The sequence below is a fragment of the Salvelinus namaycush genome, chromosome 11, assembly GCF_016432855.1.
Source record: "Salvelinus namaycush isolate Seneca chromosome 11, SaNama_1.0, whole genome shotgun sequence".
Classification (NCBI taxonomy): Eukaryota; Metazoa; Chordata; class Actinopteri; order Salmoniformes; family Salmonidae; genus Salvelinus; species Salvelinus namaycush.
Window position 1 is genome coordinate 5,465,894 of NC_052317.1, and position 21,199 is coordinate 5,487,092.

Here is a 21,199-nt window from a genome sequence, read left to right on the forward strand (position 1 = left end):
TTAGTCAACAAATGATCTTATTGCATGTAAATGTAAGTCATATAAGTGGGATAATCTCAGTGCCTTAACCATGTAGGGATCATTCAAAGAATCTGACTACCTGTATGATGCAAAAATAATCTACTGCTAATGGAATTATTTACATGTACCCAAATTTGATCATTTGTCTTTTGTAGAGACCCCTGCATGCTGACATGCACATTAGCCTACTCATTAGCATAGACCGGTGCCATTATATGGAGATCTGATAGCAACTGTGGTTATGGTTTTATACCTGTCATTACGTAACCAATTTATACACATCTAGTGTTTTTACTGGAGCAATTAAGGTTAATGGCTCTTCGCTAATTGTAGAACTGAAGTCCCTGATTGTGACCAACAGCATAAAGTCCCATGTGGGTTTTCCCCTTTTTTTATTTTTTTTATTTTACTGTGTTTGAATGGACTATTTAGGCTACTCACTGACCACCACATGAGTCTTATTCACTAGGCACCAAACTTTCACTCACTCTCATACACTATATGGCAAGCTTCTCCCCTCAGTGTTTTAAATTTAGATAATGAATCACTCAACAAACCTCACAGGGAATGGTGAGAATGGCCGAATCAGGAAGTTTATTTGATCAGTGCAAAGTGGAGTTGTTAAATTAAGTGCAGTAATCTCTTCACAGAAGCTGAACGACTGGCTCCCCCATGCCTCAGTGAGTCCTGAGTGCATTTTGGACTCAGTCAATATCTGACCGCTTAGGGTGCTGATATCTCATTGACTGCCTGAGAGGATCAATGCCTTTTCTGGCACTAACAAGTGCTCTTGATCAAAACAATAGCATGTTATGCCATGAGTAATGCCTAATTGCCTATATGGAGCCATAGAAGGCCACGCATTTTGAGAGCAAAAAAATGTTTTATAATCTTGCCTAGTGTTTGCTAATCAAACAGGATATGACTTGTCTTTTACAGACCCAATGTATAGGCTAAACAATTTTCTTCCTTGTATTTTTCACCTTTAATGGATTGTCAAATAGTCAACTTTTTTGTCATGATAACAATAAGTGACAAATGATCTATGTGACAATATATTTGTCAATCTCCTTTAATTAATTGCCTCACCAAACAGCTATGATGCATTTTCTTCACCAACTCCTGATGCCAGCCGGAACTCCCTTCAGAATCCAGTAGCTGTAGTGATGGGGTGACAATTGGATGATTACTTCCAAATAAGTAAGCTATTAGCACAATTATTAAGGCCAGATCAATTAAAGATGCCCTATACAGAAATTGCTCCGCCATTTCCTGGTTGCAAAAATTAGAATAGTTCGCTTAATTTCAGTTTGTGACAAAACAAGCAATTATATTTTAGAGAAGCATTGTACAATCTAAACCGCTGTGAAATATGTTTTCCATTACCAAAAATATTATATTCTCAGCTGTTTGAAGCTGGTGTACAAAACCGAAAGTAAAATATGCTAAAACGAAACTTAAGCAAAGGAAGCGTAGAAATGGCGCACTTACAACCAATCTACTGCTTCCTATACTTTTCTTTCAATGAGTGACAGATCTATAACTCAAATTTTTCTGTGAATTTGGTCGGGTCACCCAAAAAGTTACATATTGCAGTTTTAACCTCAAACCAACGATACATTTTGATTTTAGCCTAGCTACTGCTTCTCATTTTTTATTCCGTACATTTAATGCTATCTTGCATTGCATTAGTGAACTCCCACTACACTCGCTACACATTGAGCCTCTTTGCCACTTTGATTGGCCAATGTAAATAACAAGCTGCACTCATGAAGGATACCGGACAGCAACCAGTCTCTTTTTATGGGCTGCATGTCATAAACTGCATTGAAAAGTTTTTATTTATTTTTTAAAAGCCTTTTCAGTGTTAAAATAGAACTATACATTCTTTCGCTGCAAAAATGAATACCCACACAAGTACTCGAATACTAACGTCCATTTGGATATTCAAATAACCGTGCACATCCCCAGTTTCTACCTGAGGCAGATGTGCCGCTTCTGTGCAATCAAGCCACTAGTCCCGTGTAGCTCAGTTGGTAGAGCATGGCACTTGCAACGCCAGGGTTGTGGGTTCGATTCCCACGGGGGGCCAGTACAAAAAAGTATGAATGTATGTACTTGTAAGTCGCTCTGGATAAGAGCGTCTGCTAAATGACTTAAATGTAAATGTAATTAAAATTTCTTAATCTGGGTCAGTCTGTGTGAATGAGTGTGAGAACATGATTCACTGTATTGTCTCATTGTTCCTTAGAGGATTGAAATTATTTCGAGCCCACTCATCTTTGTCATATCATCCACCTCCTCCAATTGATAGAGAGAACATTGGTCCCTGTAGTACTGTATCAAATTTCCTGCTATGACTTTGTACATTTAAGCCTTGCTTTAAATGATGGTCCTCTATCTGTTACCAACTGTGAAGGAACATTCTTTAGTATCTTCTATTGAAATACAGTATGTTGTGGATGAAAGTAGGTTCACAATTTCATGCAAACCTTCAGTTTTTACTACAAGTGAAGGTTAGCGATACAAAGAAGAGTTTGTGAATGTTAAATCAGTAGGATCTAATTAGGCCTATATTTTTTACTACACGCTGGGCCTTTTTAAAATATATTTGTCGAGTAGGCTACTTATCAGGTTCAAATAACGGGAGATCAAGTAAAAACAGCATTGCATGTTACAACACTTAAAGCAAAGCCTTAGTCAGTACCGATAGTACTGCCCTTAAACGTCACCTCTTAATGGGTTTTGTCCTGACACGTGGAACAATTGCGCAAAGAAACAATGCCAGTTGTCTGTGTTCAAGTGCTCATGATTAATAAAGATTGCCCATTCAATCGCCCTTGTTTTTCTAACAGTGGCGTGATGACTTCATTATGACCACATCAGTGAAAGGCCTCGCTGTACTGTTGGCGCATGAATCAGCAATTACTCGACTGGGTGAACTGGACCACTTCCATTTTCTCTGCAGTTTGTCGTTCAGAAAAGTTCACCCAATTAATGGATCACAGTCATATCACAGCCATGGTGCAATTCTGACGCAATGTTGTACCATGGAAAATTGCCTGTTTTTAATGACAATTCAGATACGGTAATGAACCTTACAACATTGACCATCTACATTAGGCCTAAGTGAAAGGACTGGTCTGTATCAATGACTATCCTCCCTTTTTGGGGTGGGGTGGGGGGGGGGGGGGGTTGGCAGTATGTAAATAAAATCTACAATGATCAAATAAATGCAAGCTAGGGTTGTATGGCTTTTTAGCTATGTATAGTAGCGTGTGTATAGTATAAGTATATATATAAGTATATATATGTATAGTATAAGCCTCTTCATGTATATCTCTTGGTGGTTTATATCCCAGGAAGTCTGAAGTGTGTATTTTCTAAGGACAAAGGAATCATTTGTGAGGGCATGGCGAAGAATGGAGTGGTGTTTCTCTCCGGTCCTAACCCTACACTAGGTGGGTGTACAGTCAGTCCTGTCTGTGAATCGGTTTGATTCATCGAGCTCCCTGGGGGCCCCTTGGGCATTCCTCAACTGCCAACATATGTATTTATTATTATTTCTTTTTTGGTACTCACTTGGGGTCACCACCCCAAAAATATATACATTTTGATAATACAACATTTTGACATATGCAAGTCAATTTAGATACTATATCAACCTTTTGATAATCTGCCCTTGCCTTCCGTCCTGCTAGCTAACGTTCAATCTCTGGAAAATAAATGGGACGAACTGAAAGCGCATTTATCCTACCAACGGGACATTACTGGGGCCAAGCTTCTTGCCATCCAGGACCTCTATACCAGGCGGTGTCAGAGGTGGCCCTAAAAATTGTCAAAGACTCCAGCCACCCTTGTCATAGACTGTTCTCTTTGCTACCGCACGGCAAGAGATAACGGAGCGCCAAGTCTAGGTCCAAGTGGCTCCTAAATAGCTTCTACCCCCAAGCCATAAGACTTCTGAACAGCTAATCAAATGGCTACCCAGACTATTTACATTTCCCCCCCCCTCTGTTATTATCTATGCATAGTCACTTTAATACCTCTACCTACATGTAAATATTACCTCAATTACCTCGACACCAGTGCCCCCGCACATTGACTCTGTACTGGTGCCCCCTGTAAATAGCCCCGCTATTGTTCTTTAATAATTTGTTTCTTATCTCTTACTTTTTGGGGGGGTATTTTCTTAAAACTGCATTGTTGGTTAAGAGCTTGTAAGTAAGCATTTCACTGTAAGGTCTACTACACCTGTTTTGTATTCTGTGCATGTGACAAATACAATTTGATTTTGATTTGACACATCAGATTATGGTCAATTTAATCTTGGCTATAGTTTATAGACGGTATAGTTTAGGCTGTGCAGGCTGACTGACACGTTTGTTTCCCACTAATCAGCTTGGATAGAGTCAAGAATATGTTTAGCATTATTCTAAAGGCCTACTGCAACACACAGCATGTTTTTGTTTCCCCTACAATACATTTGATTAGTTATAGTAAATAAAACAGTCCCATAACAGATTATTTTTATAAAGTAAAAGTGAATGATATCAACCTGCAAGGTCACCTGGTCAAATTTTTTGCTGCTGATAAATAGGCATAACACAATCTTTTTTTTATTAAATCAACCACTTCACCCTCATTCATTTAGGCCAAATTTAATTATTATTAATAATAATAATATTATTATATAAAAAATGTTACCTTTATTTAAGTTCTTATTTAAGTTCAAATTCTTATTTACAAATTATTTTTCTTATATTATTCTAATTTAAATTAACGGCCATTCATTCAGTGAGGAGAGAGAGAGAAGCATCGGCGTCTGTCTGGGTACCAACGTTCTACTGTGCGTTGTCTTGGCGAGTTAAGTTTGGTAAAAGTGTGGGTGGAAAAAACGGTAAAAAGGCTCAATACTTTTCTGTTTGTGATTTCATAGTTCTGAGAAATTAGCAATGTAAAATAAAAACATTTAGGAAAAGTCAGGGAAGGTTCTAGTGTTAAATGTGTTAAACTCACATCGGCTACGGAGAGCAAGATCACACAGTCGTCCGGTACAGCTGGTGCTCTCATGCATGGTTTAGTGTTGCTTGCTTCAGAAGCAACACTCACCAGGCAGGCTCTTGTTGCTGGGCTGCTCTGGGCTGGGTTTCCCTTTTTAATCCATGATAGTTTGCAAGCCCTGCCACATTCGTCATAGCCGGCATTGTAGGATTCGATCTTTGTCCTGTATTGACGTTTTGCCTGTGTAATGGCTCGGAGGTCGTAGCGGGATTTCTTACAAGCGTCCAAATTAGTTTCCCGGTCCTTAAATGTGGATGTTACCTGTAATCCATGGCTTCTGGTTGGGGTATGTACTAGAGGTCGACCGATTAATCGGAATGGCCGATTAATCGGGGCCGGTTTCATAACAATCGGAAATCGGTATTTTTGGGCGCAGATTTGCCAATTGTTTTTTTTGTTTTTTTTCACCTTTATTTAATCTTTATTTAACTAGGCAAGTCAGTTAAGAACACATTCTTAGTTTCAATGACGGCCTAGATTTTTAACCTTGTCAGCTCGGGGGATCCAATCTTGCAACCTTGCAGTTAACTAGTCCAATGCTCTAACACCTGATTACATTGCACTCCACGAGGAGCAAGTTGTAAAGTAAGTTGCTAGCTAGCATTAAACTTATCTTATAAAAAACAATCAATCAATGACTGTCATCGCTCCAATGTGTACTTAACCATAAACATCAATGCCTTTCTTAAAATCAATACACAAGTATATATTTTTAAACCTGCATATTTAGCTAAAAAACATCCAGGTTAGCAGGCAATATTAACCAGGTGAAATTGTGTCATTTCTCTTGCGTTCATTGCACGCAGAGTCAGGGTATATGCAACAGTCTGGCTCTTTGCGAACTAATTATGACATAACATTGAAGGTTGTGCAATGTAACAGGAATATTTAGACTCATGGATGCCACCCGTTAGATAAAATACGGAACGGAATAAACGTTTTGTTTTCGAGGTGATAGTTTCCAGATTAGCCAAAGGTATATGGTTTAGAGAGAAATAGTCGACGCGTTGTAATTCCTGTAATAACTTGCGGCTGAATTTGAAAGGGGTTCCTTCGTTATTTTACCGTTCATGTCTTCCATAGAGAATGTCTTGATCTACTTCAAATAAGGTCTGTGTTTCGTGCAGGCTTAAACCGCCTCGACGTTTTGATACCCGTGTAAATCTCACTAGGATAAGGTAACGTTTGTCAACATATTTTCATAAATCCACTCTACAAAAAAAAATGTCTTCGCTTATATTTAGCCAATATTGATCAGAGTTACCTTGTCCTATGGATATCTACACAGTTATAAAATTGGCGGTGTAAGCCTACACGAAACACAGACCTTATTTTAAGTGAATCTAAAAATATCCTATGCAATAAATGAAGGAACCGCTTTTCAGATTTTGCTAGGTGTCATGGGAATTATGACTCGCACTTTGGTTGTCAATTCTTACCATGCCCATTATTAAAATAGGATTTCCTGCATATAGAAATTAAGGTTTTTGTTTTCAACATTCATCACAGGTAACTTAAACTCTATTTTTATTCAAACAGTTGAGAGTATTTGTCTCCTAAGCAGACTCTTCAGTATCATTGTCACTTCAGAGCTGTGTGCGTGTGTGTGTATTTATGTATTACACTGCTCAAAAAAATAAAGGGAACACTTAAACAACACAATGTAACTCCAAGTCAATCACACTTCTGTGAAATCAAACTGTCCACTTAGGAAGCAACACTGATTGACAATACATTTCACATGCTGTTGTGCAAATGGAATAGACAGAAGGTGTAAATTATAGGCAATTAGCAAGACACCCCCAATAAAGGAGTGATTCTGCAGGTGGTGACCACAGACCACTTCTCAGTTCCTATGCTTCCTGGCTGATGTTTTGGTCACTTTTGAATGCTGGCGGTGCTCTCACTCTAGTGGTAACATGAGACGGAGTCTACAACCCACACAAGTGGCTCAGGTAGTGCAGCTCATCCAGGATGGCACATCAATGCGAGCTGTGGCAAGAAGGTTTGCTGTGTCTGTCAGCGTAGTGTCCAGAGCATGGAGGCGCTACCAGGAGACAGGCCAGTACATCAGGAGACGTGGAGGAGGCCGTAGGAGGGCAACAACCCAGCAGCAGGACCGCTACCTCCGCCTTTGTGCAAGGAGGAGCACTGCCAGAGCCCTGCAAAATGACCTCCAGCAGGCCACAAATGTGCATGTGTCTGCTCAAACGGTCAGAAACAGACTCCATGAGGGTGGTATGAGGGCCCGACGTCCACAGGTGGGGGTTGTGCTTACAGCCCAACACCGTGCAGGACGTTTGGCATTTGCCAGAGAACACCAAGATTGGCAAATTCGCCACTGGCGCCCTGTGCTCTTCACAGATGAAAGCAGGTTCACACTGAGCACATGAGCACATGTGACAGACGTGACAGAGTCTGGAGACGCCGTGGAGAACGTTCTGCTGCCTGCAACATCCTCCAGCATGACCGGTTTGGCGGTGGGTCAGTCATGGTGTGGGGTGGCATTTCTTTGTGGGGCCGCACAGCCCTCCATGTGCTCGCCAGAGGTAATCTGACTGCCATTAGGTACCGAGATGAGATCCTCAGAGCCCTTGTGAGACCATATGCTGACACATGCACATTTGTGGCCTGCTGGAGGTCATTTTGCAGGGCTCTGGCAGTGCTACTCCTTGCACAAAGGTGGAGGTAGCGGTCCTGCTGCTGGGTTGTTGCCCTCCTACGGCCTCCTCCACGTCTCCTGATGTACTGGCCTGTCTCCTGGTAGTGCCTCCATGCTCTGGACACTACGCTGACAGACACAGCAAACCTTCTTGCCACAGCTCGCATTGATGTGCCATCCTGGATGAGCTGCACTACCTGAGCCACTTGTGTGGGTTGTAGACTCCGTCTCATGCTACCACTAGAGTGAAAGCACCGCCAGCATTCAAAAGTGACCAAAACATCAGCCAGGAAGCATAGGAACTGAGAAGTGGTCTGTGGTCACCACCTGCAGAATCACTCCTTTATTGGGGGTGTCTTGCTAATTGCCTATAATTTCCACCTTTTGTCTATTCCATTTGCACAACAACATGTGCAATTTATTGTCAATCAGTGTTGCTTCCTAAGTGGACAGTTTGATTTCACAGAAGTGTGATTGACTTGGAGTTACATTGTGTTGTTTAAGTGTTCCCTTTATTTTTTTGAGCAGTGTATATTAAGTTAAAATAAAAGTGTTCATTGTTCATTCAGTATTGTTGCAATTGTCATTATTACAAAAATGTGTGTGTGTGTATGATATATATATATATTGATTTTTTTTTATTAAATAAATCGGCCGATTAATCGGTATCGGCTTTTTTTGTCCTCCAATAATCGGTATCAGTATAGTCATTGAAAAATCATAATCGGTCGACCTCTAGTATGTACGGTGCCTTCAGAGAGTATTCACACCCCTTGACTTTTTCCACATTTTGTTGTTACAGCCTGAATTGAAAATGTATTATATTGAGATTTTGTGTCACTTGCCTACACACAATAACCCCATAATGTCGAAGTGGAATTTTGTTGTTAGAAATTCCCGGAGAAATTCCCGGAGTGTCGCAGCGGTCTAAGGCATTGCGTCGCAGTGCTAGAGATCCGGGTTCGATCCTGGGCTGTGTCGCAGCAGACCCATGAGACGGCGCATAATTGGCACCGCGTCGTTCGGGTTAGGGGAGGGTTTGGCCGGCTGGGATGCCCTGCGCCCTGCCAGGCGCATGCACGCTGACTTCAGGTCGCCAGCTGTACGGTGCGGCTGGCTCCCGGGTTAAGTGAGCAGTGTGTCAAGAAGCAGTGCGGATTAGCGGGTTGTGTTTCGAAGGACGCATGGCTCTCGACCTTCACATCTCCCGAGTCCGTACGGGAGATGCAGCGATGGGACTGTAACTGTAACTAAAAATGAGACTGTAACTAAAAATGTGCTTAACAAGTCACATAATAAGTTGCATAGGCTCACTCTACTGTATGGGCAATAATAGTGTTTAACATGATTTTTGAATGACTACCTCATCTCTGTACCCCACAGATACAATTTTATGCAAGGTCCCTCAGTCGAGCAGTGAATTACAAACACAGATTCAACCACAAAGACCAGGTAGGTTTTCCAATGCCTTGCAAAAATGCAAATGAAAAAAGCTGACATTTTAATATCCCTTTGAGCATGGTGAAGTTATTAATGACACTTTGGATGGTGTATCAATACACCCAGTCACTACAAAGATACAGGCTAACTCAGTGGCTGGAGAGGAAGGGAACAGCTCAGGGATTTCACCATGAGGCCAATGGTGACTTTAAAACCGTTTAGAGTTTCATGGCTGTGATAGGAGAAAACTGAGAATGGATCAACAACATTGTAGTTGCTCCACAATACTGAACTAAATGACAGAGTGAACAGAAGGAAGCCTGTACAGAATAAAAATATTCCAAAACATGCATCCTGTTGAGCAATAAGGCACTGTAGTAGAACAGGCAAAATCCTTGAGGAAAACCTGTGTCAGTCTGCTGTCCAAAAGATACGGGGAGACAATTTCACCTTTCAGCAGGACAATAACCTTATACAAAATTCAAAAGGCACTCTCACATCTGAGCAATCTTATTTGCAGGTGCATGGCAACAATTGAACAAGATGAGGGAAAAAGGAAACCACACACTGCTCTTGATAGTATCACCGACATTTAATATGCTTACGTATCGGCCACGCGGCTCTGACGAAGGCCGTGTGGCCGATACGTAAGCTTATTAAATATCGGTGATACTATCAAGAGCAGTGTGCGGTTTCCTTTTTCCTTCAGCAGGACAATAACCTAAAACACAAAGCCAAATATACTCTGGAATTGCTTACCAAGACGACATTGAATTTTCCTCAGTTGTCTTTTTGCAGTTTTGACATAAATCGCCATGGAAATCTAGGGCAAGACTTGAAAATTGCTGTCTAGCAATGATCAGCAGCCAACTTGACAGTACTTGAAGAATGGTAAAAAGATTAACGTGCAAAAATAATTCCAGGAATTCAGGTGTAGAAATTTCTTATGGACTTACCCAGAAAGACTCACAGCTGTAATCGCTGCCAAAGATGAAAACGTATATAAATGAGATATTTCTGTATTAAATGTTCACTACATTAGCAAAGATTTCCAAAAACATGTTTTCACTTTGTCATTATGGGGTATTTTTTTTGTTATCCATTTAGAGTTTCTGTAACAAAACAAAATGGGGAATAAGTCAAGGTGAATGAATACTTTCTCAATGCATTGTACGTACGGTCACTGTAAAACGACATCCCTACAAGTTTCATTTTATTAGGGATCATTTCCCCCTCAGGTTGTAGAATTGTCCGATTTGTCTGTGGAGGTGGCCGTGGCACTTGACTTTACAGATAAACTGATTGGTGGACTGCACTTAAGGACGTTCTCAAGCCCACCAACTATCACAAATTCCTACTATCTTTGAAAGCGCTGTCTCTGACGATGTCTTCAACACTTCCTTTCACACAGAGGCTATCATATTTCTAGCTACTCTGAATCTCATGCAGAAATAAAGTAACATCAGAGACCGAGTACCACTCCCCAATGTTTTACCTCGTTAGATATTAATGCTTGTTGGAGATAAGGGCCCTGGGAGGCAGTTGGCCCCCTGCTGAGCACTCTGCTTTCTCACTCTGACCCCATCACTCATCAGGGTGTCATGATTACGGTGGTTGTATGTGTCCCAAGAACAAGAGGGTTATGTTTTCAGTCGGTGAGAGTTGGAGAGGAAGAAGTGTAGGTGTTGCACTGTCTCCGCAACCCACGCTACCAAATTTGATAGTAGGACTAATACAGCATCGATGTTGTACAGTGTTCTTCGTCAAGTAGGACCAACCTTGATTACAACTTCCAGTAAATATGACCATATATTGACATTAATTGTTATGCAATGGTATTGATTCTGAGGGTGTGCTTTTTTCTCTCAGGCAGTTTCCTGAAATAGACTCCTTGGGTGTGTGTGGTTTCCCATGGACGGGGACGTGCGAGACCATGTGACCCGCTGACCTTTACGCACCATCCCACAGCGACATAATGGACTCTTAGCCGGGGCTGCGCCTCGCCACGGACCGGGGCCTGCCGCCATCCAGTCCGTGCGTGACCTCTGACCTTCCTACCCCCCCCCCCCCCACCCAGCCGTACACCCTACTGTCCCTGAGGGTAGGCTCGTCCCCAGAGAGAGAGAGAGAGAGGGTGTACAGACAGACGGAGGGACAACTTCTACTTTCGGCCTTCAGCCTACCATCACCTAGGAGGTAAGACATTGGATGTGTGTTTACATTATGAACGCTTGGTGCAAATCTTTGTTAGTTAGGGTGTGTGTGTGTGTGTGTTGCAAGAAAGTTGTTCTTCTGTCAAATGTAGTCTGAATCTAGAGTCTGGGCTAAGTTTTCTTGGTCTGCGAATTCAGATAAAGGAACGATGCAAAGATGCCCATTGAGATTCACCCTCGCTGTCAAAGCCGTGTTCATTCAGTTTCCAGTCCAAATTCTTATGTCCAAAGCATCTCAGCAATGCAGACATGCAATGAAATCAGTCTGACTTGCTTTGCTTGGTGGAAGGAATGTGCAAGTGAGATCCAGTTTTGAATGGAGGGTATTTATTCACTTTAATAGGGTTAGCTAAGGAGGATGTCATTCGGGGGTCACAGGTTGTCCAGTGTTCTCTGACTGAGACTGCTGGAGCAATTTTTTTTGTACATGGTGGTGTTTTGGCTTTTTGTGTTTTTGTAGCAGTAAGACCAAAACAAAGTTGCACACACACATTGCACTTTGTACTGTGTGTACACAACCACCCAACCACATACTCCTACACACGCAAACAGACAAAGCGATGCTGATTGGTTGGCCATTTCCTGCGAAAACAGGTGTGTGCCCACGCAAAAGCGAAGCATATCTGAGAGCAGTGGGGTTTTTTTTCTCTCTTTGGCTGAAATGTCTGCATGACAGTGGCGTTTCCAGAGCCAGCTGAGCTGATGAGGTAAGAGTCAGTCCGTCAGGCCCTGCTTGGCTACACAAGAGCTCCTCTGTTCCTTCCTCCCACTCAGACGAGATACAGGCCAGCCATGCACCCAAACAGCTGTCTGCTGCTCACTGTTGCTGTTTAAAGAGGACTGCCTGAGAGGTGTGTACAGGAAATAATTAGTGAACGCTCCCTACTTAGCAGCTATTATCTTCTTTTCTCTGGTAGACCAACAGTCTTTGGGTAAATGGGGGGGAGGAGTGTGAGGCCGGCCCGGAATAGCAGCGAGTGCGCTTCTTGTGAAGTGTCTGTCAATGTTGGGAGGGCCTGGGGGGCCCAGACTGACGGCAGAGAAGTAAGAGGAAGGAGCCCTAGCGGGTGGTGGCATGGGGAGTGTTATTTTAATCAGGGTGCCACGTTCCCCCCCCCCAACCCTCCAACCCTCTCGCTCTCTGTCCCTCAAACAATTTTCCCTCTTAAATTATCTTCTTTTCTGTTCCTCCTTGCTCTCATTCTGCACACACCTCTCCGTTCATCCTTCCCCATTTGAGCTCATCTTCAGTGTTTTTGCTCACACTCTCTCGCTGTAATAATGTATGCCATTTTAGCAGATGCTTTTATCCAAAGTGATTTAGTCATGCACGCATACATTTTACATACGGGTGGTCCTGGGAATGGAACCCACTATCCTGCCGTTGCAAGTGCCATGCTCTACCAACTCTCTCTCCCACATAAGCACACACAGTTATCGCCTTACCACAGTCAAGGACATGCGGTGTGCCTAATCCGGATATATGTCAGGTGTGTCATTAACGTGTCCGGAAGCGTGTTCATATGGCCCTTTTAACGGGGGCAGGCCGTTGCGTTCTCCAGTTATAGGTTGGTGGTGCTGTCTCGTTTTCAATGTTCCTCCTCCCCAATGGACTGTATGTGTTTGTGGTGCATTGGTTTCATTTTCATTTTTCATTTTGGGATGAAATACTGTTACGAATAATAGCCCACTTGTTTTTCAGTACAGTGTGTGGGGCCCAGTGGTGTGGTGTTCTTAAAGAGATAAATTACCCCAACACATATACAGCTTTTTTCATGTATCCTACTCTACTCTACTCTGCCCACACACAGGCAGCTCAATTCTGATATTTTTCCACTAATTGGTCTTTTCACCAATCAGATCAGATCTTTTGCCAATAAACGGGCAAACACACACCATGTGTTGTCTGCTATAGTATGCTTTAGGAAAAATCTGCAGGCTTCAATCCAGTTCTTGTCAGTTGGACAGTGACATGTGTTCTCCAGGACCACCTGGGAGTGTTGAGCTGCTCTAAGCTAGTTGTCACACGTTGGCATGCAGTCAGACTAGCTATCCGAAGGCTGTAACGCCACTAGTTACTAACCTTGCCCATACACTCGTGATTCACGGCAACCGGAAACATATCAAGGACGTGCTGGAGATGGAGCGTCTGCTAAGCGTACGTACGACTCACTCACTTAGATTGTCTGTGTTAACAGGAGTCCTAGTAACACAGACAGCCCTGTAGTAGGTGGGAGACTGCATTCATCTCAATCTCGTGTAATCTATTTTTTTTCTCTCCTCTCTTCTCTGCCCCTTATTTCTAGACTCTCTCTCCATGTGTTTCCACCTCTAAAGTCTCTTCATCTTTCCGTCTCACAATCTCCGTGTCTTGGGTACATTTCTTGCTTCGGCACACACCTCTCTTAAAGTTTCTATTTTCTTTCTTCTCTTTCCCCCCCTCTCACTCTCTGGTTCATCAGGCTGTTATGTGCCGCTTCTCTTCTCTTTTCCTTTTTATTCTTTCACTCAGGAAAACACCGGAAGAGCAGGTAACACATCGACCAGATTGGCAGTGTAGTCTAGCGCACTCACCGCAGGTGTGATTCAATGCGATCTCTGACAGAGCACATCAGCAACACCACACATACGCCACACTAGCATGCTTACGCCTACGCGTGTCCACATAACCAACCTATCATGAAAAAGTTGAGAGATGGAAGTTGAGAGATGGAAGTTGAGAGATGGAAAACGGACACACTAGTTAGCTAGTTTGCAGATGCCTCGATTCTCTATAAATAGAACAAATGCCTCAGGAAAGTTCTACAGACAGGGAAATATTAACGTGCAAAGAACTTCAACACGCCAACGAGGCACTCGGGTAAATGTTTGCATGTTTCTGGTGCTGGTTCTGGCTTCCTTTGATCGTCTCCCGTCCTTCATCCAACTCAGCAGCACAGATCTGAAATAGATCAACAAGTAAAATAAGGCTAGATAGGGAAATCTTGAAAGTATTCAGACCCCTTGCCTTTTCTACATTTTGATACGTTACAGCCTTATTCTAAAATGGATTATCAATCTACACACTGCCCCATAATGACAAAGCAGCCTCGAGTCTTCTTGGGTATGACGCTACGAGTTTGGCACACATTTAGGGCTCCCGGGTGGCGCAGCGCTCTAAGTCACTGCATCTCAGTGCAAGAGGTGTCACTGCAGTCCCTGGTTCGAATCCAGGCTGTATCACAACCGGCCGTGATTGGGAGTCCCATAGGGCGGCGCACAATTGGCCCAGTGTCGTCCGGGTTTGGCCGGTGTAGGCAGTCATTGTAAATTAGAAGTTATTCTTAACTGACTTGCTTAGTTTAAATAAAGGTTAAATAAAATAAATACATGTCAGTGAGGACTGTTCTCTACATAATATCTATATATCTGAAAGCTCCACAATGTTGTACTCTACTGAACGTTGCCCTGTTTCAAACCACGTTCTTATTAGAAGAGCTGGTAATGCTTTAATCTATTGTGAATCTAGAGCATTATATTACTTACTTACCTCCCCCAGGTCATAGAGTGCATGAGTCTGAGAAAATACTGCCTTAGTCCACCACCTCCACCTGCCTACATGTCTAAAAGTAAAAAGCTGTTTTTTTCCACTCTACAATTATTGTTATTATATTTTGAAAGTAGACTAATCCCAGAAAGACAAGTCACAAGTGACGGTGCGTCCTACTGAATTCAACGGAAGTGGCTGCCCATATTGAGGTTAACGTAGGTTATTTGTTGTTGATGTGATGGTATGATAAGGGGTGGTACTGAGGAGTGGGGCTGGAGGGACTGTGGTGGCAGCAGAATAAGCCACACAAATGTGTCAGGCTGAAGGTCACGCTGTGCGTGATGCTGTTTGTGCCCGTGCAGCAGTTTTTAGCTGCTAGAGAAGCTGAATCCATGAGATGCCATCAAAGCCCAGCAGCTTTGGGACATTTGCTCGTGTAATCATGCCAATCTCTGGGGGATTTTTGGGCCCCTATCTTTGTCATTTTCATGTAATAGCCTATGGAACAAAACAGGTTCCAACTCAGTCAAAGCTATTTTTCTTTTAATTCCTTCAGCGTAAAGTGAGATGAAATGCATGTTCAGGTTCCACCTCCAAGGAATGACAAAGGCTACTTAAACATATTCATGGGTGTGGGTATTTCCATGTGGAGTTGATGAACATCAACAAATAGTGCACTGACCGCTCTGTGTAGCTAGCTATCTTGCTAACCTTATCTAGCTAGCTAATGTTATCTATTGTTGCTGGATTTTTTAAAACTATACCATATTCAAAAGATTAGCCAGCTGGCTCTATGGCTGGTACTAGAACTAGATTTGTTATAAGCATTGATTTAGGGAAAACGTCACCACAAAATCTTTGACTTCATCATCAAAGTACTGAGTAAAGGGTCTGAATAGTTATGTAAATGTAGTTTGATTTTAATTTTATTTTTTAAATTAAATTTTCAACAATTTCTATACCTGTTTTTGCTTTGTCATTATGGGGTATTGTGTGTAGTTTGATGAGGAAAACAAACCATTTTATCAATTTTAGAATAAGGCTGCAACATAACAAAATGTGAAAATGTCAAGTGGTCTGAACTTTCGGAATGCACTGTATATCATATTTCACTAAAACGATTACTTATTTACTTAAATATGGGAAGTTCTGGACATTGTCTTTCAGCTCTAAAAAGTGGATTTATACTGGTGAGGCCGTTAAAAGAAACTCAATCCAGATGCAGCTATCAGCCCTCTAATTCGTTTCATACGAACAGGCCTACTAGCCTATTAGCATTTGAGTTATTTTTGATAATATGTTTTTTTTATGGGATGTCGATGATAGACTGGAGAACTGAGGCAATGATTATTTGGAAGTACCAGTTTTTTGGGTTGGTGTTATGACCTGACTCTGGCTTTGAACCGTTCTCTTCCTCCTCACTAAGCTCCTTGCTCTGTGCAGGGATAGGCCACATAGCTGGCTGGCAGCTTGTAGCTCCTGGTTTGGTATGAAGAATGCCTCTCTCCCCACAGGTGTGATTACCACCTCTGAGGGTTTAGAGCTTGAGGTGGTCGCCTCATACAAGTACCTGGGAGTATGGCTAGACGGTACACTGTCCTTCTCTCAGCACATATTAAAGCTGCAGGCTAAGGATAAATCTAGACTTGGTTTCCTCTATCGTAATCGCTCCTCTATCACCCCAGCTGCCAAACTAACCCTGATTCAGATGACCATCCTGCCCATGCTAGACTACTTAGACGTAATATATAGATCAGATGGGAAGGGTGCTCTCGAGCGGCTAGATGTTCTTTACCATTCGGCCTTCTGATTTGCCACCAATGCTCCTTATAGGACACATCACTGCACTTTGTAAACTGGTCATCTCTGTGTACCCGTCGCAAGACCCACTGGTTGATGCTTATTTATAAAATCCTCTTAGGCCTCACTCCTCCCTATTCTGAGATACCTACTGCAGCCCTCATCCTCCACATACAACACCCGTTCTGCCAGTCACATTCTGTTAAAGGTCCCCAAAGCGCACACATCCCTGTTTCGCTCTTCTTTTCAGTTCGCTGCAGCTAGCGACTGGAACGAGCTGCAAAAAACACTCAAACTTGACCATTTGATCTCTTCATTCAAAGACTCAATCATGGACACTCTTACTGACAGTTGTGGCTGCTTTGTGTGATGTATTTTTGTCTCTACCTTCTTGCCCTTTGTGCTGTTGTCTGTGCCCAATAGTGTTTGTACCATGCTTTGTGCTGCTGCCATGTTGTGCTGCTGCCATGTTGTGTTGTCATGTGTTGCTGCCATGCTATGTTGTTGTATTAGGTCTCTCTTTATGTAGTATTGTGGTGTCTCTCTTGTCGTGATGTGTGTGTTGTCCTATATACAGTGGGGAGAACAAGTATTTGATACACTGCCGATTTTGCAGGTTTTCCTATTTACAAAGCATGTAGAGGTCTGTAATTTTTATCATAGGTACACTTCAACTGTGAGAGACAGAATCTAAAACAAAAATCCAGAAAATTACATTGTATGATTTTTAAGTAATTAATTTGCATTTTATTGCATGACATAAGTATTTGAAAACCTACCAACCAGTAAGAATTCCGGCTCTCACAGACCTGTTAGTTTTACTTTAAGAAGCCCTCCTGTTCTCCACTCATTACCTGTATTAACTGCACCTGTTTGATCTCGTTACCTGTATAAAAGACACCTGTCCACACACTCAATCAAACAGACTCCAACCTCTCCACAATGGCCAAGACCAGAGGGCTGTGTAAGGACATCAGGGATAAAATTGTAGACCTGCACAAGGCTGGGATGGGCTACAGGACAATAGGCAAGCAGCTTGGTGAGAAGGCAACAACTGTTGGCGCAATTATTAGAAAATGGAAGAAGTTCAAGATGACGGTCAATCACCCTCGGTCTGGGGCTCCATGCAAGATCTCACCTCATGGGGCATCAATGATCATGAGGAAGGTGAGGGATCAGCCCAGAACTACATGGCAGGACCTGGTCAATGACCTGAAGAGAGCTGGGACCACAGTCTCAAAGAAAACCATTAGTAACACACTACGCCGTCATGTGCAGCGCACGCAAGGTCCCCCTGCTAAAGCCAGCGCATGTCCAGGCCCATCTGAAGTTTGCCAATGACCATCTGGATGATCCAGAGGAGGAATGGGAGAAGGTCATGTGGTCTGATGAGACAAAAATAGAGCTTTTTGGTCTAAACTCCACTCGCCGTGTTTGGAGGAAGAAGAAGGATGAGTACAACCCCAAGAACACCATCCCAACCGTGAAGCATGGAGGTGGAAACATCATTCTTTGGGTATGCTTTTCTGCAAAGGGGACAGGACGACTGCACCGTATTGAGGGGAGGATGGATGGGGCCATGTATCGCGAGATCTTGGCCATCAACCTCCTTCCCTCAGTAAGAGCATTGAAGATGGGTCGTGGCTGGGTCTTCCAGCATGACAACGACCCGAAACACACAGCCAGGGCAACTAAGGAGTGGCTCCGTAAAAAGCATCTCAAGGTCCTGGAGTGGCCTAGCCAGTCTCTAGACCTGAACCCAATAGAAAATCTTTGGAGGGAGCTGAAAGTCCGTATTGCCCAGCGACAGCCCCGAAACCTGAAGGATCTGGAGAAGGTCTGTATGGAGGAGTGGGCCAAAATCCCTGCTGCAGTGTGTGCAAACCTGGTCAAGAACTACAGGAAACGTATGATCTCTGTAATTGCGAACAAAGGTTTCTGTACCAAATATTAAGTTCTGCTTTTCTGATGTATCAAATACTTATGTCATGCAATAACATGCAAATTAATTACTTAAAAATCATACAATGTGATTTTCTGGATTTTTGTTTTAGATTCCGTATCTCACAGTTGAAGTGTACCTATGATAAAAAATTACAGACCTCTACATGCTTTGTAAATAGGCAAACCTGCAAAATCGGCAGTGTATCAAATACTTCTTCTCCCCACTGTGTATATATATATATATATATATATATATATATATATATATATATATATATTATTTTTTTTAATCCCAGCAGGAGGCCTTTGGGTAGGTCGTCATTGTAAATAAACATTTGTTCTTAACTGACTTGCCTGGTTAAATAAAGGTTCAACTGGGCCATACCTCAAAATGTGACCATGAGTCCTGCCTGGGCCCTGGCCTCCCGCCCTCTCCTGTCCCCCTAATCCTCTCACTGCTCCCCTCACGTCCACCCAGAGCCCTGGAAAGACCTCTAAACATAACGTGTCACCCCACTTTCCTAGAAAGGTGCAAGCGAACGAGGATTAGGCCTATATGGTACGGAATTGCCGGTTGCTCGCATACGCAATCACACATGCCCACACTGACTCTCATGAACATGCATTTGTATCTCCTGGGGATTTTCTCACCGTCACCATGCCGAAGCCCGTCCTCCTTTTGTTGCAAAGCGGAAAAGCTTTTCTAGGAAAAGGAATGATGAAAGGGCTTTGTTGTGTTCGTGTCTGGATCTGGTGACTCCAGCCAAGTGCTGCGTTCAGTATGATACAGGCAGCTCTCCACGGAACACAGTAGCCCTCAGAGGGTAAATGAGGGAGGAACCAAAGTTCACAGAACTCTCCTGCACTGACTGGGCCAGGTGGTTTGTACCAGCACTGCACTGTGGGTATTTTTCCCCTATAACTTCCGCTGGTTGCACTTACCTGTAGGTTTCTACCCCAACCTCAGCTTTTGCATTTTAACAAGTTCTGGTTAGGGCATTTAGAATGCTACAATAATAGAAACACACTGATAACATTTAAACAATTCCTTAAAAGCTAGTAGAAAGCTAGTAGAAAGAAAAGGGAAGTGCTTCTAGGATACAAAATCACTTTTTTTTAAATACTTTTTTTGGGGCAGGGTTTTAATGAATTGAACCTTGAAATGCTTTGAAATGCACTCAATCTGCTCAGTACAGTTACAGCAGTGGTAACCAACCTTTGAGTCAAAATGCTAAAGCATGACTTAAAAAATGTAAACATAATATTAAAAACATTTCGGAAGCAATTAGGTTTGTAAAGCAGGCTACAGGCCCATTGCATTATCACTGCATATTGGCTATGCTTGGATTGCCCTGCCAATGTTGTTCTTCTCAGACCATTTGGAAATTATATTTTAAAAATGTAGTATATATGATCACCCTGGTAATAGATCATTTGTTGTATTACTTGTGAGCATAATAAATGTCAAACATTTATTTTAATTGTATAACTGGACTGATGGCCTGCATCTGATGGTCAGTCTGAGGGGAAGGGGGCAGCATAGTGGCTGCCTCTGACCATCCCTCCGCCCTTCTTCCTTCCGCTGAGAAAAGGGGACACAGGCTTCCAGCTGATGGCCAAACCGAAGTCGCACTGAATTATTTCTGCCTCGTGCACCAATTCATGTTACTCTTATCACCAGAAAAAGTGAACTATTCCTCAATATTAAAAAAGAGAAACACCAGTAATAACGACGCAAACTTATCGGAACACTTTGCTACACTCCTTCGTTGCAGCTGCAGTGCTGGTTGCAGCGTGTGGAAGTAGGAAGAAAGCACATTTGATGGCTTATGAAGGTGTTGAACAAAGTGTTGACAACGCTGAATAACAACTTCAACATGAACTCACACAAACAGCAGCTCTTTGCCGTATTCGTTGAGTCTCTCTAGTCATGGTGTTGAACATTTTGAAATCTCACCCTATCAACTTTGCTGTGCATTCAAACTTCGGGGCTTCTTTTTACAGTCTACAGCTTGAAGGAAACCGTGCAGACATGGTGATCTGAGCTACCTGATTGGCCAGAGGTAGGCTTATGGGCGCACTTGATTTGCTCTCTGGGCCTGCTGGGTAGGCGGAGTTCTATCATCACACGCATGAAGTGGTTCAAAATGGGAACAGTTCGCCTTCCCGGCGCTAGGGCTGCTGAATCAAGTGCACCTACCGCCAACAGCGCGAAACGAATACAGAATTTTTAAAATATTTTTTTAACAGAAATGATCAACTAGGAATGCCTTGGAGATCGACTGGTGACCACTGAGTTAGCGCATTGGCCTGATATTTGAATGGCTCCTTGTTATACAGAACTAGCACCTAGATGGTTTGCTGTGTAGCTTCTACTGACACACTATTTCCTCAGAAATTACGTTTTGAGTTGTTGCAAAGCTTCTACATCACCCCCTGTTCTTGATCCTACAGAGAAACAAGTCTTAATATCACAAGAGTATTTATCTCGTCTTTCGGTCTCTCCCGCTTTGCAACACATAGTGG

General features: G+C 42.7%; 1 protein-coding gene across 1 annotated transcript in view; it reads left to right on the top strand.

Moving 5' to 3' along the window:
- The window catches only part of tnk2b (tyrosine kinase, non-receptor, 2b), a 110,774-nt gene that overhangs the window by 6,789 nt on the left and 82,786 nt on the right, over window positions 1-21,199 (top strand). The window contains exon 2 of the mRNA XM_039003664.1: window positions 11,057-11,383. The gene's annotated coding sequence lies outside the window, so the exon portion shown is untranslated. The remainder of the gene's footprint in view (window positions 1-11,056; window positions 11,384-21,199) is intronic.